The sequence below is a fragment of the Prionailurus bengalensis genome, chromosome A2, assembly GCF_016509475.1.
Source record: "Prionailurus bengalensis isolate Pbe53 chromosome A2, Fcat_Pben_1.1_paternal_pri, whole genome shotgun sequence".
NCBI lineage: Eukaryota > Metazoa > Chordata > Mammalia > Carnivora > Felidae > Prionailurus > Prionailurus bengalensis.
In genome coordinates this window covers 125,874,201-125,897,888 of record NC_057348.1, presented here as the reverse complement: position 1 = coordinate 125,897,888, position 23,688 = coordinate 125,874,201, and the positions used below count along the sequence as shown (strand labels likewise).

Sequence of the window (23,688 nt, the reverse complement as noted above, 5' to 3'; positions counted from 1 at the left end):
ACGTTTGTTTAATAATTTAGGCTAGGATTACCGGCTCGTTTGAGGGTGAAAACTGAACTTGGGTTCTCACTAAATAAAACTTTAAAACTTCTGTACATTAACAACACTATAAACGAAACTTAAAGACAACCTTCAGATTGGGAGAATTTTGCAACAAATAGGATACATGATTGGTAGTTTTGATCTATCAATGAGGAAATGCTAATATCTTCCAATAGACAAACGACACATATAATTGAAAAACTATTAAATATAAATAGCCAATACACCTGTAAAAGAAAGTTCAATATCTATAATAATTGAGGAAGTTCACATAAGAACAATAAAAAGATAATGACTCAACTGTGAAATGATAGTTTCCTATTCATGGTTTTTCATTAGAATAGCAAATTTTGACAAGTTTTAGGAAAACAACATTTTCACTGCTATTGGGGATATAAATCCATGAAAATACTTTGGAGCCAATTTGAAAATGTACATCAAAAGCCTTAAAAATATCTATTCATTTTGATCCAATAATAGTAATGTACTAGGATTTTTTCCTTTAAAAATTGGGGAAAAAAGGGAAGGGAAAAAAACTATAGGGACTCAATACGGGATGAGTAAAACATATTAGGGTATAATCATTCTATAAACTATTTTTCAGCCTTTAAAAATGATGTAGAACAGAACTGGCAAAATGTGCCAAGGTATAGGCCTTCTGCAGGAGGCTGCCCAGAGGGCTATATCGAGAGGGATTCCGAGGTTTTATCTGGGTCGGAGCGCTGTCATAATTGATGGGTTACTTTCCGTCCCTGTGGTAGGACCCATAAAGACATGGAAAGATGCTCTATCTTTATCAAAATTATAAGAACATACACATTAACAAAGACACAAAGACCCTTCGATGCAGTAAGAGGGGCACTTCACTCCTGTGGTATCCTTCTCCCAAATCTATGCATGAGAAAGTCATGAGACAAACCCACACTGAGGGACATCCTACAAAATACCTGATCAGTACTCATCAAAAGTGCCAAGGTCATGAAAAACAAGGAAAGACTGGGAACTTTTCACAGATTTGAGAAGATTATAGAAACATGAAGACTGAATGCACATGGTGTTCTGATGTGATCCTGGAGCGGAAAAAGAATGTTAATGAGCAAAATGGTGAGCTCCAAATAAGATCTGTGGTTAATAGTATGGCACCAGTGTGAATTTCTTAGTTTCAACAAATGTACCGTGGCTATGTAAGATGTTAACACTATGGGAAGCTAGATGCAGTGCACGTGTGAATGCTCTGTAATATTTTGCAACTTTTCTATAAATCTAAAATTACTATAAAATTAAAAAAATTTTTTTGATGGTGGGAATGCATAAAACTGAATCGATAGTTAAGTGAATAGTCAAGCTGTTATAAAGCTATTTGCAGGGTTTTTTCTCTGATAATAAAGCAGTCAGATTGAACAACAATGACAAAATAGACATATCTATAGAAAAATGCCAATAGATGTTAGTATAAGAGAGTGATAGATTTTTTGTTTCCTGTAATTTCTAAATTTCCTTCCGTGAATATATATATGTATATACACATGTATATGTATATTACATACATAATATGTAATTTTGTACTAATTATTTAAAAAAGTAAAATAAAACAAAAAGTAAACATTATTTTAAAAATCGTATGGGAGGGGTGCCTGGCTGGCTCAGTCAGTAAAACACGTGACTCTTGATCTCAGGGTCGTGACTTCAAGCCCCACACTGGGCATACAGCTTACTTAAAAATCACATGGTAAAAAGTGACTTAGGATCCAGTTTGGGATGGGAGAAAGCCTGGAGACCAGAAGATAGAACCCACTGTAATCCTGTCGAGAGCTGAAATGAAACGAAACCAGTGCTGGAGAGAAAGTCCAGAGCTTTCCAGGAAAAGTGCAACGTTGGAATGCAAAGTGGGTTCAGGCTCTGACACCACAGGGGGACACAAAGGCCTTCAGAACTTTTGGCAGTAAGCACACTCCCCATGTGAGCAAGAAAAGCATCTCAGCTGGGTCAGCCACCTCCCGGTGTCCTCTCTGCAGACAGCCAGGAGACGGGACAAGTCCTCCAGGCTCAGGTGGCCTGTTGCCAATCATTGAATCAGGAACAGCAGAACGTGTTCGGGCTGCTCAGAGTGAGCAAGGCAAATGGGAAGTGGGCAGTGGGTGGGGCAAGATGGCGGGCTGCCTCCCCGGGGACAGGTCCCATGGTGAAGGTCAGCACACAGTGGCACAGCAGCAGGTGTAAGATGCAGTGGAAGGCTCAGTGGGGAGTTGAAAGCAACTGGACTGCGAAAGGCAAATTCGATTGGCAAAGTACAGACAGGTAAGTTTCCCTCCTTTGCCTTCCAATGGTCTTGATGAGGTCACAGGACAGAGGGGAAGCTTTACACAACCAGTGGATCTGCTACCTTCCATCGGCCAGAGGACACAGAGATTCAGTTTCCTGGCAGTCACCCAGAAACTCACAGCAAGGGGATTCGGCAAAATATAGCCGTTCACTCTTGGTGAAAGTGAGACTGAGTCATTGCTTCTCTCATTTGACACATTCATTCTTGAAACAAGTGTTTATTGAGCACCTTTTATGTACCAGATTACAAGCATCCCAAAGCACCCTTCGTAGGCAAGCTAGGAAAAGGAGAAAGCACACTAGAGGGAGGGGTCTGGAAGAAACGGAGCTCTGAGGAGCAAAACAGTCGAAAGTGTGCAGAGCTCTTGGCTGGGAGAGCTCCCCAGGCTAAGGAGCAGCTTATTTAGTATGAGATGGCCTCAGGGCACCTGGGTGGCTCAGTCTGTTAAGCATCTGACTTTGGCTCAGGTCACAATCTCATGGCTCCTGGGTTCAAGCCCTGCATCAGCTTCTGTGTGGACAGCTCAGAGCCTGGAACCTGCTTTGGATTCTGTGTCTCCCTCTCTCTCTGCCCCTGTCCCACTTGCATTCTCTCTCTCTCTCAAAAATAAACAAACAAAAAATATTTAATATGAGATGGCCTCAGTTTTTCCAGATTCATTAACTTCACCCCTTAAAAGAAAAAAAAAAAACTATAGCAAAACAAGAGGTTGTTTCAGAGTCAAAAGGAAAATTCAGATGATATCACTATAGCTTCAGGAGCTGTCTCTAACTGCTATCGAACATGGCCTGAGGGCATAGGTCAAATGACAGAATTGTTTGTAACTGTACTATTCAGGACTTCAAAGAGGATTTCAAAGGACTTTAGGTGTTAGAGCACCTGGAAGTCATAAGACCGGGAGTAAAGCTTTCTTCCTTCCCAAAGCCCGGTTTTCTCTCCCATGGAATGGGGTGGCCATAGCGTCTCCCTCATGGGATTGAGGATGACAGAGATGACATATAGGACTCATTCGGCTCTAGCCTGCCACATATTAAAGCACAACAAATGTTAGATATTAATGTAATATGAAAGCACTAGGACATGTTGATGTGTTAAATTCCATCACATAAACTACAACGAATTTCACCAAATGAAAATCTGGCCATATTCCAGGCATGCAATTCTCACCTCATTAAAAATATGTAAGTTATTAAACACTTTCTTGAGTTTTTAGAAACTCATATACACTTAGCATTGGTGTATTCATCCACCAGCTGGCAAACAGGATCAGCTCCCAAAGGCATATAAAAACCTGCTGGAGAAGAAACTGAACTCAAGTCCATTCTATCCACTGACTCATAATTTCCTTGTGACATGGGACACAGCCATCATTATTGGACATACTCTTTCCGGACTCCTTTCATCAGTGTCCTTTGGAAACACAGCCGGAGAGCCACTGGATTGGACAGAATTTTAAAAGTATTTGCTTGGATTTTAAAGAGAACCAGTTAGGATTCGTAATAAGGCCATGAAAATACCACCCCCTCACCCCCTCACCCCCCCACCCCCGCTTTCTGTGAACCGTTCAGAGGATACAGTAAGTCGAAGAATTCCCAGAACTCAAGTAAAACAGTGCAAATGTTCAGGCTGATGATCTTGGCAGCGTGCCCCAGATTCTGCTGTTTAGAGGCCCCATAATATATCTTATCAAGTGATGGGACACTTTAGAGAGTGAAAGGAGCCCTATTTTTTTTAATGTTTATTTTTCAGAGACAGAGACAGAGACAGAGAAGGCACGAGTCTGGAGGGGCAGAGAGCAAGGGAGACACAGAATGTGAAGCAGGCTCCAGGCTCTGAGCTGTCGGCACAGAGCCCAATGCGGGGCTCGAACCATGAGATCATGGCCTAAGCCAAAGTTGGACGCTTAACCAACTAAGCCATCCAGGCGCCCCAAAAGGAGTCCTATTAACAATCATTCCAGAACAACAGATATGCACACAACTTGTCCTGGGCAAATCAGGACACGTGGTCACCTCCTCCCTGGGCAGTTGAGCTCCTCGGATTTTTGGCAGCAGGGATGCACCTGCTCGTCCAGCTTTCTCCATGAAGCTGGTGGCAGGCAGAAGGGGGTGGTGGGGGGGGAAGGTCCACACACATGAGGGCAGCTCAGAGGCTGGAAATGCTAGAACAGATCAATAATCACCCAGCCCTTACTTCAACAGAAGAAACTGACTCTTCAGAACGAGCACTGTATTTTCCCCAAGAAACCAGAGTTTGGGGTAAATGTCAGAGGAGGCTTCCAAAGCCTTCCTCCCATAATTACCAAAATGACTGAATCCAGTTCACGAACCAGTCCTTAAATGGTGTTCCCTGCTAGGTGTGGTAGCCAGGGGCTAGGGACCCGAAAGAAAACAAGGTGCCGCGTAGAGGAGAGATGAAGCTTTCTGCCCATATGTGCAGATCAGAGTGACTGTTCCCAGACCAGGGGCAGCAGACAGGCAACAGTACTGGGAGCACTGAGGGGGTGGGGGGCGGGGAGGACTCCCTCTGGGGAGACCACACCTGGGCTAAGCCTGCAAGGCAGACAATGAGGGAGCGCGCGAGGCAGAGAGAAGGAGATTTGCAGGCTCAAGGACACAGTGAGGCATGATTTGGAGAACACAGTTACTACATTTGAGGGAGAGGCTGAGTAGAGCCAAGATGATGGGCATAAGCCAGCCCTGCCCTCAGCAACCGTGGAGCATGAACACATCTGCAGGTCCCTGGCCCCAGGGCCATCTCATCCACCCCCTCCCATCTCTTACCACAAATGGCCTCATGACTTCTGAGTGTAGGGACCCTTCAGCCCAGTCTCTCCACACTAGCTTGCAGGCGGCCGCCTTCGGGCTGTCCGTCAGGTGCCCAGCTTTCTGTACAGTCTTCCTGGGGAAGATGGACCCAGGGCAGAGGCCTCGTGTGCCTAGAAGCAGGCTCAGGGCACTTGGGCAGGTATTCCGGAACCCCACATGACAAGGGCACAGCTTCAAAAGGAGTGTGCAGGCTCTGGGCAAGTAGTTGTCTCAGCCCCTGAGGATGCCTGGTGAGGGCAGGTTGCCCTGAAGTGCAGAGCCCAGAGCAAGGGCCACGACTGCCCAAGACCAATCTCGGTTCTTAGCAGAACTTCACCCCCAACCCCAAAACCTGACTCCCCTTCTCCTTCGCAGGGACGCTGGCCCTACAGGCCTTCTCAGTATCAGGAGCACATTCACAAACGATCTTGCTGGGCTCCAGGTTGCAGCCTCCTTGCTGGCCCCTCAAAAAGACTCCCAGTTCTGGCAGCTTCCCTCAAGCGTGTGATAATCCTCGCAGCCTCACCTGGAGTTCCCATCAGGGCTCTTGACCATCACCTGGAGAAGACACCCATCGATGCTCACCCCCACCCCCAAGATTCTGATTCAATTGGCAGGAGCTCAAGAGCCATAAGCAGGAACTGTTTGTCTCATGATTTCCTTAGAAGCAAGAGGTTCTTGAGGCACCTACATTTTGCTTTTAGCTCCATCCTGGAGAGTACCTTCCAAAAGAGGATTTCTGCGGGTGCTTCGGGGATTTGTTCTGCTACCACCAAGCCCGCGCCTTCAGGTGCCCTGGCGAATCCTGCATTCTCGGAGTTACCCAGATTCGCAGGTGTCCCCCGTAGAGTCTCCTTCTCCTGGGGCCTTTTTTCCTGAATCGGTTTCAGGTGATGGAGATGTGTGGTTTGGGTGCCGACAAGGAAAGTTTCCGAAGAAGAGCTTTATACAGTCAAAGGGCGGGGCACTGGCCACTCAATTCTGAGAGCCAGAGAGTGGGGGGTGGGGCCACCCTCCTTTGCCAGACTCACAGTTTCACTGGCTCCCTTCTGCCCTGATAGACACATGCTGCACAGGAATGTGTTTGGAGACTGAAGTTGCCTGGTCACCATGGTGACGAAGACGTGCTACTTGCATAGTACAGGGCGTCCTATATATACTTAGCAACAGCAATTAGGACGGCTGCAGTTGCGTTCAGTTGGGGCACATTCCTGGCTGGTGTGGGCATCCTGAAGAAGGTGTGGTCCTCAGAGAAGGGCCTGCAGATTTTGGTGAGGTCTGAAGGCCTCCGCGTGACATTATTCAGTCTTGGGGGGTGGGGGCAGCATGGTAGAGCAAGCCTGTGTGGATTTAGAACTAGAAGTTCCAACAGGCAGGCGGCGTCACCTGGAAGCTGGGGTGTCCCCATGCGTCAGGCACTCTGCCAGGGTGTGCACATCCCCGCCGGATTCTTGTAACAACCCCAAAAGGGAGCGATGGTGGACCCTGTTTCACAGATGGGAACTGGGGCTCAGAGAGGGTATGTGGTAGAGCTGAGAGTACGGTCTTACTTTCAAGTTCTAAGTGGAACTCTCCAGCTCTCCATTTCTTGAATCTCAAAGTGCGTATAACAAAAGGTCCCACCCATCTTGGAAAGTTCGAGGAAAACTTATGAGTAGATGCAAAACACAGGGTGGACGGGGCTGGCCCTGGAGGGGAAATGGGAGAGACAGAAGGGAGTTCCTGAGGGCACACGGCCTGGGCCTCCAAGGGGCATGGTGACTTCCCTGGCCAGAAGTGAGCAAACCTTAGGTGCACTGATGAGACACTGGCCCAGAAGAGACTGACAGAAGAGTGAGTCCAGAAGCAAACCCAGTGCACCTGGGAAACTAGTGGATGGTTGCCTTTAACAGGTGGCATTTCACAACTGTGGGGAGAAGGTGGATGCTTCCAGCAATGGTGCTAGAATGAAGGCCAGCCAGCACTGAAGAAAGACCGGGACAGCAGCTAGCTCGCACTGAGGGTTTACATTGCCCCTGGCACTGTGCTCTTTGCTTTACACACATCACCTTAATGACTTCTCACCACACACTTACAAGCACATTCTGTGGTTTTTCCCATTTCACAGAAGAGGGAACAGAGACACTGAGAGTGTAACTTGCCCAAAGTCATTGGTTTGTACTCACACTCAGTTGTCCTCAGTTTCCCAAAGGAGGGCTCTTGGCCACTGTTACAGAATACGGCTGGAATCTTCTCTCCCTCCTCACTTCAGCATTAACACCCAAAGGAGAGTAGGAAGTTAAACCATTTACATTTCAGAGGAAAATAGGGGTGAATATTTTTACAATCTTTGAGTGGGAAAGACCTTACAAGTATGACATGAAAGCTAGAAACCCAAAGGAAAAGAAAGGCTGATAAATTTGGCTACCAAAAAGTTTGAAACTTCTTTGTCAACAATAGAACATCAAAGCAAAGGCAATGAATTAACCACAACCTGAGAAAACCTGCATCATATATTACAAGTCCTAATATCCTAAATAAATAAAAAGTTCTTACAAATCAATAAGAAAGAAAGTGCACACCCCAAGAGTGAAAAGAACATAAACAAGGAGTTCATAGAACAGGAAATATAGTCTACATTACGAAAATATGCACAACTTAACAAGTTAGAAATTCAAATTTAAACAATGACATTATTTTCATCTATAAGATTTGTAAAGATTTTTTAAATGGTTACTACCTGATGTTGATGACAGTGTGGGCAAGCATGTCCACTCATATATCACTGATGGGCAACTTGGCAATATTTTAAAATGTGCCTATTCTTCGATCTAGGAATACATACTAGGAATTCTAGGAATATATACTACAAGTATATATTTTTATATACTTGTATATACTACAAGTATATATTTTTATATACTTGTATATACTACAAGTATACTTTTATATACTTGTATATACTACAAGTATACTTTTATATACTTGTATATGCTACAAGTATATATTTTTAATACAAGTTCATCGAGATATGTGTGCAAGGATTTTTTATTGAAGTGGTTTATAAGAGTGAAAGTGGGGCAGTGGGAGAGGACAGTCTGGAAAGGAGGAAGATATGGGGCATGTTGGGAATTCAGACATTTTGCAGTGGGGTGGGGAGCTTGTAAGGTATTATAAAAGAGGTAGGTAAAGGAGGAAGGGAACATGATCATATTTGGGTTTTAGAAGGATCAGACGAGCTCAAGTTGGAAGCACAGTCCAGAAGAGTATGCCAGGAAGTACACAGTGCACCGGAAAGGCTGGTTATGAGACTACTGCACCTGTCCCAGCAAAAGACGATGACTCTATGAAGATATGAAACACCTGCACTGGAGACTTCAAAGGGGTGAATTTACGGCATGTGACCTATATCTTAGGAAAAAAAGATGATGAGAGCCTGCACTAAGAGAGTAATGACAGAGATGGAGAGAAGGGTGTAGCTGCCAGAAATATTTAAACAATGGAATGGCTTTCCAACTGTCAATTCCCAGGGCCACATGAATGAAACCAGAAACTCTCCAAGAGCTACAAATTCTGTTCCATGACCCACGTTCCCATTTGCTGCCCTTGCAACAAAATGAAAATGTTATTATCTTAGCAGCTGTATAAGGGGCAGGCCTCAGGAAAATCCTCTCCACGGGGCCCGGGACTCCCTCATACTGCCTGCCATTTAATGATTTCTTTTCCCTTGTTTTGACAACAGCTGAGATGAACAGTCTATGCTGACTGGAGGCGGTGATGAGTGCTAAGAATATTTTCATTGTTTACTAGATGCTAGGATCCCACAAAATGCTTTGCTTTTTTTTTAAAGATGAAATTCACATGGCATACAATTAACCATTTAAAAATGTACAGTTCAGTGGCGTTTAGTGCATTCACAACATTGTGCAACCTCCACCTTTCTCTAGTTTCAAAACTTTTTCATCACCCCAGAAGAACACCCCGTACCATTAAGCAGTTCCCGCCCATTTGCCCCCCTCTCTGTCCCTACGTCTTGTCTCTCTGGATTTGTCTATTCTGAATTACATCTCTTAAAAGATATCACATGATATTTGGACTTCTGGGTCTGGCTTCTTCCACTTAGTGTAACGTTTTTGAGGTTATTCAAATGATAGGAGGTGTCAGTGCTGCATTCCTTCTCTGGAAATGTAGTCGATACATAACATTATGATAGTTTCAGGTGTACAACACACTCATTCAGTGTTTATATTGCAAAATGATCCCCCACGATGTCTATTTAACATTCATCATCACACAGTTACCAAGATTTTTTTCTTGCGATGAGAATTTGTAAGATCTACTCTCTTATCATCTTCCAAATACATGATACAGTATTATCGACTCTGGTTGCCATGCCTACGGTCCCTTTTTTATGGCTGAATAATATTCCACTGTATGGATGTACCACATTTGCTTAGCCATTCATCTGCTGACGGCACATATATTATTAACTCATTTCATCCTCTTTACCATCCTCTGAGGACTTTTTTATCCTGTTGGCTTTTAATTGAAATATAGTTGACACAATGTTACATTAGTTTCAGGTGTACAACATAGTGATTCAGCAAGTCTATGCCTTATGCTCTATGAGGACGTTTTTGCTTTTTACAGAACAGAGGTGAAGTGAGTTGTCCAGAGTCATTCACGTAGGTCAAGGTAACAGAGGGACTGGGACCCAAACAACTCAGCTCCCTTCAGTGCTGTGTTTCCCCACTGGCTCTGTTTGGTGTTAGAAAGTGAGAGTCTAAAGACACATGTAGAAAGCTTAAAGGAAAGAAAAAAAGAACAACACTGTTGTAAATGTTGGTTATTTGTCCACAAGGATGTGCACTGGAGAATTATTTATATTAGCGAAAAAGCGAAAACCCCCCTCATATCGAATAATAAAGGGCTGATTAAATTACATATAGTTTATGCACATATTCATATTATAATAATTGCTAAGGTTTATTGAGTTCTTACCATGTGTCACTCATCATTTAAAAAAATTTTCTTAATGTTTATATTTATTTTTGAGACAGAGAGAGACAGAGCATGAGCGGGGGAGGGGCAGAGAGAGAGGGAGACACAGAATCCGAAGCAGGCTCCAGGCTCTGAGCTGTCAGCACAGAGCTCGATGAGGGGCTGGAACCCATGAGCCATGAGATCATGACCTCAGCTGAAGTCGGATGCTTAACCGACTGAGCCACCCAGGCACTCCACTCATCATTTTAAGAGCTTTATTTGTATCAACTCATGTAATCCATGTGATGGATTACAGTGTGATCTTTAAAATAAGATTGCCCAGGAACATTTATGATTTGAGAAAATGTTCACCACCTATTGTTGAATAAAAGAAGCATATTGCAAAATTATGTTTAAAAACTGTATGTTTTGGGCCACCTGGGTGGCTCAGTCGGTTAAGCATCTGACTGCAACTCAGGTCATGATCTCACAGCTCATGAGTTCAAGCCTCGTGTCGGGCTCTGTGCTGACAGCTCAGAGCCTGGAGCCTGTTTCAGATTCTGGGTCTCCCTCTCTCTCTGCCCCTCTCCTGCTTGTGCTCTGTCTCTCTCTCTCTCAAAAATAAACATTAAAACAAATAAAATAAAATAAAAACCATATGTTTATAGCAGCTTTATTCATAGTTGCTCAAACTTGGAAGTAACCAACATGTCCTTCAGTAGGATGAATGGATAAATAAACTGACACATCCAGATGATGGACTGCATTCAGAGCCAAAAAGTCTTCAGCTATCAAGTCATGAAAAAGACCTGGAAGAATTTAACTGCATTTTACTAAGTGAAAGAAGTCAGTCTGAAAAGATTATATACTGTGTGATTCCAGTGCTATGACCTTCTTGAAAAGGCAAAACTATGAAAACAGTAAAAAGAGCAGTGATTGCTGGGGGGGGTGGGGGGGTGGGGGGGTGGAGGGAGCTAGGGGGAGGGAGGACTAGGGGGAGTCTGGAGGGTTTTTAGGGCAGTGCAAATACTCTAAATGGCTCATAATGATGGCTCTGTGTCACTGTACTTTTGTCCAGACTTACAGACTGAATAACACCAGCAGGGAACTGTAATGTCAACTATGGACTTTGGGTGATGACGATGTGTCAGTTGTAACAAATATCCCACTCCAGATGGGGATGTTGATAGTGGGTGAGGCTGTGCATGGGAGGGGGCAGAGGATACAGGGGAAATCTCTACCTTCCGCTCAATTTTGCTGTGACCCTCAAACTGCTTTTAAAAAATAGTCTTAACAATAATACAAAAAACCTATACAGATGTAAAAAGACAATAATTAGGTCTAGAAAAATGGAATTACTGTTTTTATTTTCTTCTTTGTAATTTGATAAATATTCCACAATAATAATCATCAGTTTAAAAAAAAAAAGACTTTTAAAAATAAATACACAGTCGAGGTGTTAGACCATGAGGGAGGGCCTGGCACCCAGAGCAGCACCAGCCCTCCCCAAGAGGCAGGGTCACTGGTTAAACAAATGGAAGAGGGAGCCAATGACCCCCGGGGGCTAACCAAGGGAGCCTTAATCTGAATTCAGATCAGTCTCGCATTCAGAAGTTCATTTGTACAGAGCACCGTTCTGAATTCATCAGGACCCAGGAGAGGCACTGATGGAAAAGTCAGCCTGTGGATGGAATATCAGATATATATGTGCTACCTGTGAATATATAAGCCAGTCTGGTGAAAAAAACACCTGCCAACAAGCCAGGATTAAAGAGATTTAAAGTTAAATCTAAGGAGATGTGAACAATTGTGGTCCTTTTCCCAAAGTACTAACCCAAAAAGCCACTCAGGTCCTATGGATGGGGAATAGAAGTCTCCCCACAGTAAGGTATGCCCTTTGACCCCTGTTATTTGGAACTAAAACTACATCCGGGAGGAGCTCCTTGTTCCAGAGCGGATACGCTGATAAGCCAGAGAACAGTGATTGCTTACAGGTTTGAATGGCTTGTCCCCCACCCTGCCGTTGGGGACCATCATACAGAATATCTGATTTACTTCCTCCTTGCAAAACACTCTCGGGCCATGAATGTTGTGTTGGACTCTCGGGGCAGGCCCAGCCCTGTGCTTCACCTCTTCCCTGCATTTCTATACAAATATATTCATTGTTTACTTAGACTTGGCAACTTTCAGTCAATGTCTCAGGAGAGGCATCGGGTGGCCCGGGAGTGAAATGAATGTCCGGGAAACCGTCAGGCCAGGTCCTTTGATGTCACCTGTCCCCAGGACTGGGGTCCCAGTCCACCCTCAGTGGCCCTGGGCTCAGCCAGGCCCCTGTGGCTGCTCAAGTTTGGCAGAGAGGAAGCGTGCCCCAAGGGTATGGACTGGCCCCCAGAGGAGCCACACTGAAGAGATCACTAGAAATAGGTTTATTTACATATGTACTATCCCCTGAAATCCTTTCCTTAGAGGGTATAGCATTCTATTTGGAGATGGCATTTATGAAGTCATATATGACTATGCCTTTTGGGACTCATTTTGTTTTCATACATGATTGTTGACTAAATTCAAGATTTGACATCTTTTCACAGGTGTTCTGGATACAGTGTATCCAGACATGTGACTTTCATCCACACATGTATCCCTCATTTCTTAGAGCAATTCATGCCTTAAATATGTGGCAAGTGAATCATATTTTAAAATGCACCTATTAGGGGCGCCTGGGTGGCTCAGTCGGTTGAGCCTCCGACTTCGGCTCAGGTCATCATCTCACGGTTTGTGAGTTCGAGCCCTGCGTCGGGCTCTGTGCTGACAGCTCAGAGCCTGGAGACTGCTTCAGATTCTGTGTCTCCCTCTCTCTCTGACCCTCCCCCATTCATGCCCTGTCTGTCTCTGTCTCAAAAATAAATAAACATTAAAAAAAATTTTTTTTAATTAAAAAATAAAATGCACCTATTATATAAAAACAATCTAAAATAAAGTAAAATGTACCTGTTAGAAATTCTCCAGTGAACTATTTTTTAAAGTAAAGACTCTTTTAAAAGTAATTAGTCCCTAAGATTTTCTGGTAACAACTTTAATGAGATACAATTCACATACCTTATGGTTCACCCATTTAAAATGTGTCATTCAATTTGTTTTCTCTTCAGAGTTGGGTTACCATCCCTACAATTAATTTTAGAACATTGTCATTACTTCAGAAAGAAACCTGCGCACTTTAGCTATCACCCCCCAATATGTCACCCCCACCCCCATTCACCTCCCAGTCCTTGACAAACATCGAGCCACTTTCTGTCTCTATAGATTTGCCTTCTTCTGGGCATTTCACATAAATAGAGTCATACAATATGTGGTCTTTTGTGGGGCACCTGGGTGACTCAGTTAAGTGTCTGACTTCAGCTCAGGTCATGATCTCACGGTCTATGAGTTCAAGTCCCAGGTCGGGCTGTGTGCTGACATCTCAGAGCCTGGAGCCTGTTTCAGATTCTGTGTCTCCCTCTCTCTCTGCCCCATTCGGTGCTCGTGCTCTGTCTCTCTCAGTCTCAAAAAAAAATTTTTTTTTTTGAATATGTGGTCTTTTGTGACTGGCTTCCTCACTTAGCATAATGTTTTCCAGGTTCACCCATGAGGTATCCCATATCAGTATTCCATTCCTTCTTTATAACAAATAATATTTCATAGTGTGGATATAGGACATTTTGTTACCTGCCAGATGGTGGACATCTGGGTTCTTCCCACCTTTTGGATATCATGAATAATGCTGCTATGAACATTCATGGTCAAATTTGCATGTGGACATATATTTTTAGTTCTCTTGGGGATACACCCAGGGGTGGAATTGCTGGGTCAAATGATAACTCTGCCACACTATTTCCCAAGTGAACGTACCATTTTACATTCCCATAGCAGTGTGTGAGGATTTTACTTTTTCCATTACCTCACTAACACTTGTTATTATCTGGGTTTTTTTTTTTTAATGTTTATTTATTTTTGAGAGAGAGGCACAGAGTGCGAGCAGGGGAGAGGCAGAGAGAGAGGAAGACCCAGAATCCGAAGCAGGCTCCAGGCTCTGAGCTGTCAGCACAGAGCCCGACGCAGGGCTTGAACTCAGGAACCATGAGATCATGACCTGAGCTGAAGTCGGACACTTAACCACCTGAGCCACCCAGGTGCCCTTCCTTATCTGGATTTTTAATAATCAACATCCTACTGTGTGAATTAGTATCTGGTTGTGGTTTTGATTTGCATTCCCACAATGGCTCGTGATGGTGAACATCTTTTCCTGTGCTTATATATTTGTATATCTTCTTTGGACAAGTGTCTACTAAGATATTTTGCCCATTTTTTAAATTGGGTTGTCCTTTTATTATTAAGTTGTAGGAGTTCTTTACATATTCTAGAAACAAGTCCCTTACCAGATACAGGGCAGGGGTCCAGAGACCTGGGCATGACCTTAGGACTTGGCGTGAGGAGGCAGGAAGGCAGGGCCCCTGCCCCCAGCCTGTACAGGAAGCACGAGGGTCCTACGCTCTGAAGCCCTGATCACTGAGCCCAACCTGGAACCCTGACCCCAGACTGCTGACCCTGGACTTCCCAGTAGGAGTGATCACCCACGGTTTGCGGAGCAAAGGCTCTCCCCCTGTGCCAAGACAGGCTGAGCTTCCAATCGCGAAGTTCGTGATCCTGGGGCCATCGCTTCTGGTTCACAAGGTCTGAAAAGCAGACCAATTAGCTATGGAATGGAAACCAGCCAAAGAGTAATTTCCAGAAGATTCGGGCGTGGCCTGTTTGTGCTTCTCTTCCTCTCTCATCAGCTGGTGTTCTGCCTCAGAGGCACCGGTGTGGATTATCAGAATGGATGTGATGTTAACATTTTCCCATGTCAATAAGAAAGCTTCAAAAGTAGGATTTTTCATAGAGCAAAATATTACATTCTCTGCTTATATCATCATTGACTTAGCCATTTCTCCCAGAAAGACTGGGATCCCTTTGGAGCCACACCGCACTAAGTTTCTAATGTGTCTCTTTGGATAAAGATAAGTGTCACCAGGATCATTGATCAGAACTGTAGTCACACCCCATCTCCCCAAAAAAGACAATCCACAGGTAATTCCCGTCACTTATGGGTCAGTGGCTAGGACGTGGCCAGGACTGTCCAGGGTGTGGCCTGGCCCTCAATTCTGGTTCTTGTATAAAAGCCACAAAGCCTGATAGAAAAAGAGAGTTCTGGAGCCACAGGAAAAGATGTGTTAAGATTCAACACTTTAAGTAGAACATTTTACTTTCAATGTCACTCCTGAAAGAAATCAAAGAGGAAATCCCCATCAGACACAAGCTGTTTATGTTTACTGGGAACCTGAGACATTTCCAGGTGAGCCCGCATGAATCCACCCAGGTGCCAGGGTCTGAATGAGTCAACACTGGACACTCAACCTGAACAAAAGGGTAGACACGGGCGTGTAAATTCCCCAAAGCCTCCTGCATCCCCAAAGGTTTGATGGGACCTGTGACAGAACCTTCATGGTTAATGCCCATCATGTCCTGTCTCACCTCTTTGAGCGGCCTCTGCAGAGAGCTGCTCTGGTCATCCTTCCAGCCTCAGGACCCAGGTGCCACTGCCAGGTGGCCCTCTCCTAACACTGTCTTTCCTCACGGACTCCCTTTGTCCCCATCTCCTTCACCAATGCGAGACCGTATCCTTGCGTGTGTGAGTGTCCCTGTAAGAATGTATTGTGTGTTTACATGTATTCTAATCAAATAAATGGTACTGGGCTCCTTTTCTTGCGCTCCACCCCCCCCCCCCCAGTCTTTGTTGTTGTTCTGGGGGGGTGTGGCTTGTTGTTCCCCTGGCCTCTATCCGCTTGATGTCGAGAGAACCCAAGCCACCAGATGAAAAAGACACTTCAGCAGTTTTGTCTGGTGCTGAATTGCTGAGATTCATTTGCAAGCAAATGTTACCAAGTTCTGTCTGCATTTCATTCACAAAGAATTCTTAGCCTCGAGATGCAAATAATGTTAGGCTTTCCCCCCCTGGTTTATTAGGAATCACCTACTAACCGGGAGGTATTTCAAATCAGAAATTTTAGGACTCTTCCTTTGGATCCCACAACATGTGTGGGTGGGGGTGGGAGGTCACACAGCTCTGAAAAGGTCTAGGTCATGGTGACTCCCCCCACATGGGCAATGCTGTGGTCTCACCCCACAGCACATGGTCACTGGCCCCCTCCCCGCAATCTGGCAGGGCCCTGCCCAGTGGGAGGGGGGTCTTCAGGGAAACTCCAACCCTCCCCACTGGGGCTGCCCAGGGCTCTCCACACAGGCCCCTCGGTCCCCACAGCCCTCTCCCCTCCCACAGGCCAACTTACCGCTTGTTATTCCCAGCCCCTGGGGCCTAACTGGCAGGCTCAGGCCACTGGGCCCTTTTCAAGCCTCCAAAATGGAACACATCCATTCTGCTTCTTTGTGCCATGACAGGCCATCAGCCTTAAAACTACAAAGATTTTCTGGATGTAAAGGAGGTCAAGATCTTAAGAACAGTAAAGTTCTCTTCCTGGAAGGAGAAAAACACCGTTCCTCGTCTCCTAATCAGCCATAAGCCCACTTGGCCTCCACCCTCAAGGAAGAACAGAATGACTTAAATTAAACACCCACAAAACTAAGAAACCAGAACTTCTCAATCTTTCAGCTAGCATCCTGCTACACTGAAATTTATTAAGCACCTACTATATCCTAGATGCTTTGCCAGGCACTTGATAGATGCAGTCTCGTTCTACCTTCACAAGGTCGCTGCGAGGTACGGATGATGGTCTCCGTTCTCCACCCCAGGAATGTGAGACTTAAAAAAAAAAAGTGGGGGGAGCTTGCTCAGGGTCAGGCACCTGCCTGATGTACGTGGCTGAGACGAGTGTAATTACTTTGGATTATTCCGGTATGTTCTGCCGCCCCCTCCCAGGGGATGTGTTCCAAACCTGGTTCTGCCAGAGCTCCAGAAGTTCATCCTGTCGTGTCTTGTACTGTGCTGGCCTCACCACCTTCCTGGGGATGAACAGCGCCCTGCTCTTTCCGAAAACGTTGACAGAAGGTTCAGCCACGAGAAAATCGGTCTCCTACCTCTTCCTCCTCTCACTTTCAGGGGGTCCTTTCTCTTTAGTGACAGAACCGCTAGTGAAGAGAAGGCCCAACAGTGGGTATCACAAATGGCCCCCCTAAGCGTGTGTGCGCGCACAAACACACACACACACACGCACACACACACCACACAGAGTCCCAGATGCTGCAGATGCTATGAGGTCTTCCACTGGCCAGGTTTGACTTTAACTCTGGGTTCTCACTTCTTTCAAGGCCAAACTCATCTGTGGCTGTGCCATCATGGTCCCTTAGCTGCCATCATGGTCACTTGCAGAAGCAGCACGCATCCCTCATCTGCCACGTGTTTCCATCTATGGGAAATTAATTCCAAAGGACAGACTTACGAATCCACTTGTAAAGAGGCAACGTTGGCAGACCGCTTCACCATGGGGGTGCCCCCTGTCTGTGGGCCAACAGCCTTGAACACAGGGAAAGTGCTGCACATCGACTGCCCCTTTTAGCACAAGAGTTCTGTGAAGCTGTCCGTCAGGGAGCAACTGCTCCAGTCTGACAGATGGGGAAACTGAGGCCCTTTAACTTCTTGAAATCCCAAACTGTTAACAGAGCCCCGGGAAGTCAGTGCTGCTGTGGCTGCGAGGCCAGGACGGGTTACTCTGCAGAGGGAGCCCGATGCTGGGGCGGTGCCTCCCCATGCCCTCTGGGAGTTGTGTTCCCGGCTCTGTGGGGGGTGGGGGGGTCCTGGCACAGACTTTGCCCTCTCCTCTCACCTTCTTCAGAGAAATGGGCAGGGCACAGGCGGGGGTGGGGGGGTCAGACTGGCCTCCACCTACAGGCCCATTCCCATAACCAGGCCACCTGCTAGGCAACATCTGAAACAAATTAACCCTGTGACGGACGGCCCTCTGTGTGCTGTCACAGCTCCAGGAGGAACACGCGAGTGTCTGTCAAACCCTTTTTCCAGAGAGGTCTGCTCGTCCATGGAGGACATGGTGAGGTCACTAGGGACTCCTAATCCCAGCACCCCACTTCCCCCACCTGGCCATGCTGATACTCCCAGGAGACCTCAGTCGGTGCCTGCCACTCCCCAGCCGTCAGGAAGCAGGTGCCCTATTGCCCTTGATCAGAGCCCAAAACGGCACACTGGGTGCTCGTCCTCCTCTGCAGGCTGGCCTCGACACCAGCTTCTCCCTCTCCCAGTCTCCTCTCTCCTAAGCATTTCCACTGGGCAGCCCGCCTGCCCCACACCACACTGGATAGACAGCAAACTCCCATGATGCAAACTTTTACTCCCACTCTCCCGGCCCTCCCTGGCCTGGCCTCGAGGGATGTGATGGTCAGGCCCCCGTGAGAGTAAGCGAGAAGCTGGGGGCAGAAGACCCACCTCCAGGCAGGCTGGGCGGGGCCATTTGAAGACACAAAGAAGTATAAGCCCTTGAGGACCAGCGTCTCCCACAGCCATCCATACAGTTACAACTTATAACCATAAACAGCTACCACAAGCCAGGATTTGCTGGAATCTTGGTTTCCCATAATAAGTAATTTGATGTCCTTTTTAAAAATTTTAACTTTCAAGCTTTCCCCTCCCCAGTTTTTGGAAGCACAAGCAGAAGTTTGATGTGCCTGTTGGGCAATATACACAGGGCTGGGGAGGGAGGGGAGGCAACTTGTGGGTCCCAGGGGGGTCTCCAGCCTCGGAGTAAAGAACAGGACTGGTGGAGACAGCCATGGGAGGGGGGGAGGGAGCTTGAGCTTTCATGGGGGTGGGGCATGGGAGGGGCTTTTGTTGGGGGTGGTGAAGGTCCAGGGAGGGGTGGGGGTGTGAGGTGGTCACAGTGACCCCTGCCATACCTCAGCAGGAGAGAGGGCCTCTGCAAAGCCACCAGAGCCTCCTTCCCATTGTGCTAACCTGAGCTTTGAGCCGGCCACAATGGGTTCCCCAACAGTTACTGTCACTCTCTGTCTCAGGGAAGCTTGGGGCCAGCATACTAAAGCCCAGAGCAGGCCCAGGCCAAGGTCAGATCCCCACAGGAAAGAAAAAAAAAAGAAAAGAAAAGAAAAGAAAAGCCACTCACCAAATGGCACTCCAAGGGAGGTGTGAGGCCCTGAGAAGCACTTCACTACAGCTGCTGGCCTCTTGGAGGGAGGCTGCCCACCCACACTGATCTTGCTCAAATCCTGCCCCTTCCATTTACATGACTCCAGGCTCCTGTTAAGTTCCTCCACTGCCCCTGGCCTCGGGACGAAGAGAGGTAAACTCAAAGTTGTAGCCTTCAGTGACACAAATTACACTCACAATACTCTGCGGCCATCACCACTATTTTCAAGAAATTTCAACACTCCAAAGAGAAACTCTGTACCCATTAAGCAATAACTCTCCAGTGCCCCCACCCAGAGCCTAGTAGCCTCTAGTCTAATTTCTGTCCCAATGAAGTTGCCCATTCTGGATAGCTCATATAAGCGGAATCATGCAACATTTGTCTTTTTGTGTCTGGTGTCTGGCTTTTTTCACAGAGCATAATGTCCTCAAAGGTCATCCATTCGTGTTGTAGCATGTGTCCAAATTTTCTCTCTTTTTAAGGCTGGACAAATAGTCCACTGTGGTATATTCCACATTTGGTATATCCATGCGAGTGTCCCCGGAGGAGTCCACCTTTGGTTATTGTGGAGAGCGCTGCTGTAAACGTGCGTGTGCAAGTATCTGCTTGAAACTTGTTTTCACTTCTTTTGAGTATATGCCCAGAAGTGGAAGTCTTCTAGGTTATATGACTCAGAGCTGGGTCATGTAGTAATTCTATGTTTAACTTTTTGAGGAATGGCTACACCATTAATACTGTCTTTATCTTTGGTTGCTTGGTCTGTTCCAAGAGCCTAAGCTACTTTTGTAACATTCTTAAAACTCTTCCCTAAATAAATAAAAGTAACAGAAGGTCCTGAAGTATTTCCGAAACAAAATAAAACCCGGCTGTTGAGTGGTGGGGAATCTAGCGGAGGCCCGCACGCCCGGAGGCCCCTAGGAAAGCCACCTTCCGGCGCGGGTCCCAGCCTGCGTGGAGATGCTGCCCCCTTCTGTCCCAAGGGCCGCCGCCCGCCGCTGACGCTCGAATGGTGGCCCGTAGGAGTAAAGCAGGATCTGTCCCCACAGATCCCAATCCCCTCTTGACCCCGAGAGACAGATGCCAGGAGGCACGGGGCTGGCCGCGCACGGAGAGCGGAGGCTCTGGGCGACTCGCGTGGGAGCCTGGGCCCGCGCAGGCGTTCACGGCCGCCAGGGGGCGCGGGGGAGCCCGCCTTCGCCGGCTCGCGCGAGTCAGACCTGGGGCCACCACCAGTGGCTGCTCTAATACCCCGAACCGCAAACCCAGCACCCCCTCCACCCCGCCTCCGACGGTGGCGGCGGGATTCAGGTCTCTCCTGGCAGCAAGCAGAAGTCCCAGCGCGGGGCTGGGCCCAGCGCAGCCTGGGGCGTGGGGAAGGGAGCCTGAGGGTCTTGGCCATTACTGGACCCTCAGAGGGGAACAAATGTTGGCCGCACCCAGTTGTCTGCAACTGTGGCTCTATGCTTCATCAGGCACCTCTCTCCTGTGCAGAGTAGGCACATTCACCCGTGTCCCCTAGCTGTCACACGCATGAGACCTAGTGCTCAAGAGAAGGTTGGATGGAATGAATGATTGAATGAATGGTGTATACTCCCATATGGTGTAGAGTGAAATAAACTGGGAGCCTAGACCCTGGACTCTGATGTCAACACTGCCACTGATTCTGTGCCATCAACCGTCAGGGTTTATTGGTGCCCAAGAGGTCCAGGCCCAGGAACGCTAAAGTGACCCCCTTTAAATTTATTTTAAGGAAAATGCAAGCACAACAGCCAGAATTGGCTGGGCCATAATGCAAAATGCAGTGTATATAAATATGAATACATAAATAATATATTGGAAGATAAGGTAGCAAAGAAGATATTTAAATGTTTTTAAGTTTTATTAAAAGCTCATTAAATTCCATCAAATTTTGATTATTGTACTGTTACCAGAAAGGAATCTCCTTGTTTCTAGAAAATACACACCTAAGTATAAGGGGCGTGGAGCTGCAAATGAGTCAAAGATGGCTCAGAAAAACATTTTTTGCCAAAATTGTAAGTTAGAAGAAGAAAGTTCATGAAAACAGTTAATTGGCGTTATTTGACAATCTGTCAGGGGTACCGGTAGGAAGCCAGCCCTGGGGTGCAGGGAGGGTTGATGCTGGGATGTGGGCTTTGGGTGCATCCATAATACATGGAGTAGAGGTAAACCTACATCCAGGACAGACTGCCAGGAGGGCGGGCGAAAGGTGCACTGTCATGAGGGCGAAGGTTCAGGGGCTGCCTGGGTGTGGGGAAGAAGGTTGTGCGCCAGGCAGAGCTCCGCAACCAACACGGGCAAAGCCCCAGATGGCCCAGAGCTGGGCTGTGGGGTGGGGGTGAGTTGAACTGATTCAAAGGTCCAGGTTGGCTGCGGAACTGGCCCCTTATGTACTTACAATCCCTAGGGGGCGACCGGTTTTCGAGGGAGCAGGGATGCTGTCTGGCTCACAGTGGTTCTCTTAGTGACCGTGTCTGCCAGTCATCATATTGGGCCTGTGGCAGTTCTTCCCCGAGGTTTTTCAAACTCTGAAGCAGGGGGAGAGATCCTGCTCTCTTCTCTGGTCAAGATGTAAGCCTGGGCTTAATGAAGGCTGTGCATTGGGACTGTGGGGACATCTGGTCTGAGTGAAGAGGGGCCAAGGAACAAACTTCTATAAGATGCCTTCCAGAAACCTTGAGAGAAGCTTAAGAACCCAAAGGCCACAGATTTGCTGGCTTTATTCATGTCGATACACAAGCCTGTAGAATCTTGTATATTTGGGCAAGAAGCTGTATACAGAAATGTTCACCGCAGCATTATTTGTAAAAGTTAAAAATCATCTGTTAACCAGAAAATAGATAAAATGTTGTGGCAGCAGCCTCCTTAGTATTCCAGCTCTTGTACAGCGGCCTCCCACGATTAACAGGGCTGAGCTGCATAAACATATTGCAGAAATGACATTGTGTGACTTCCAAGGCTAGGTAATAAAAGGCATTGTGGCTTGAGCCTTGCTCTTTCTCGGTTCACTTGTTCTGGGAGAAAGCCGGCCACCATGTCACAAGGACACTCACGCAGCCTCCTGGAGAGACCCACAGAGCAAAGGACTGAGGCCTCCTGACACCAGCTTGCCAATGATGTGAACGAACAATCATGGAAGCGGGACTTCCAGCCCCAGTCAAGCCCTCAGAGGACTACAGCCCCAAGCCAACATCTTTAACGCCACTGCCTAGCTCGAACCAGCCTGCTAATTCCTGGCCTGCAGAAACGAAGATAACAAACATTATTACAGTTTGACTGTAGTTGTTACCAAGGTTAGGGAGCATTTGTTACTTTGCGTGTCACAAGGGCTAATACAAATGTTATATATTCATTCAGTGAAATTTTAGACTGCTTTATTTTTTATTTTAAAGATTTTATTAGTTTTTAAAGTAATATCTATACCCACTGTGGGGCTCAGATTTACAACCCTGAGATCAAGAGCTGCACACACTATCAACTGAGCCAGCCAGGCCCCCCTAGTCTGCTTGTTTTTAATAAGGGGTTAAGTAGCCGCATCATCGAATTCTGCTGAGCTTTAACGGAGCATTGATGTGAACTTTACGCATCTGGCACCTAGCAGGCACTTGATACGCTTGTTGCTGTACTCTTCTCTGGTTTTGTTTCATTCCCTCGGCTTTCCAGCTGAATTTCCCCTCGTCTGACAAACAGGTATTCTCCCTCGTTGGAATATGGTCACAATATTCTCATCTGGTAGGATGGGGTCCATTACCTCTCACGCAAATTGGAGAAAAAGCGCATCTTCTCTTCAGGACATGAAGTATAACGGGGCCGACCCCATCTGAATGCAGAGATCACAGAAGGCGAGCTTACCTCGGTGGCATCTACTCCATCTTTCAAGCACCTAAACTGGAAGGACGGGGTCTAATTAGGCACTAATGAAGTAGAACTTAGAGAAGATGCCAACCTGAGTTCCTGACACTTCTACCCAGCAACCCTAAGGTCTCAGGAGGATTTTATTTTGGTGTCTGGATGAAAGAACTATGTTCCTGAAATGTTAACTACAACTTTTTTTTTTAAAAGTAACCACACTAAGCCATGCATTTATATAATCATATGAGACTTATCCCTAGGAATAAAATCGACAACTTCCTCCACTCCCACCAGACAAAACATACATTCCTTGACTTCTGAAAAGCAGGGGGGGGAAGAGCTCACACTAACATCAACGGCTGTGCCAGGGCCCCCATCACGTCACCCACCACTTGCCAAGTGGCTTAAATTACTGGCTTATCCAAAATACAGGGAACTTTTCTGTGCCTGCAAGTCTAGTGGAGCATATATTTAAATATGAAAGAGACCAGTGAAATTCAAA

At 46.5% G+C, this 23,688-nt stretch overlaps 2 long non-coding RNA genes across 4 annotated transcripts in view; both read right to left on the bottom strand.

Annotated features, from left to right (window-relative positions):
- LOC122488098 overlaps nucleotides 1-8,086 on the bottom strand; it is a 46,457-nt gene extending 38,371 nt beyond the window's left edge. The window contains exon 1 of the long non-coding RNA XR_006298574.1: nucleotides 5,149-8,086. This is a non-coding gene — a long non-coding RNA (uncharacterized LOC122488098). The remainder of the gene's footprint in view (nucleotides 1-5,148) is intronic.
- A 6,151-nt stretch (nucleotides 8,087-14,237) lies between these two features.
- LOC122488097 lies at nucleotides 14,238-20,033 on the bottom strand. Of its 3 annotated transcripts, XR_006298572.1 has the most exons (5): nucleotides 19,293-20,033; nucleotides 17,100-17,292; nucleotides 16,905-16,966; nucleotides 16,497-16,681; nucleotides 14,238-15,427 (listed from the first exon to the last, which is right to left on the bottom strand). It is a non-coding gene; the product is annotated as an uncharacterized LOC122488097 (long non-coding RNA). The 3 variants fall into 3 exon arrangements; XR_006298573.1 differs by lacking the exon at nucleotides 16,497-16,681 and having other exon boundaries at nucleotides 19,293-19,592; XR_006298571.1 differs by lacking the exons at nucleotides 14,238-15,427; nucleotides 16,497-16,681 and having other exon boundaries at nucleotides 16,806-16,966; nucleotides 19,293-19,578.
- Between the last annotated feature and the right edge of the window lie 3,655 nt (nucleotides 20,034-23,688).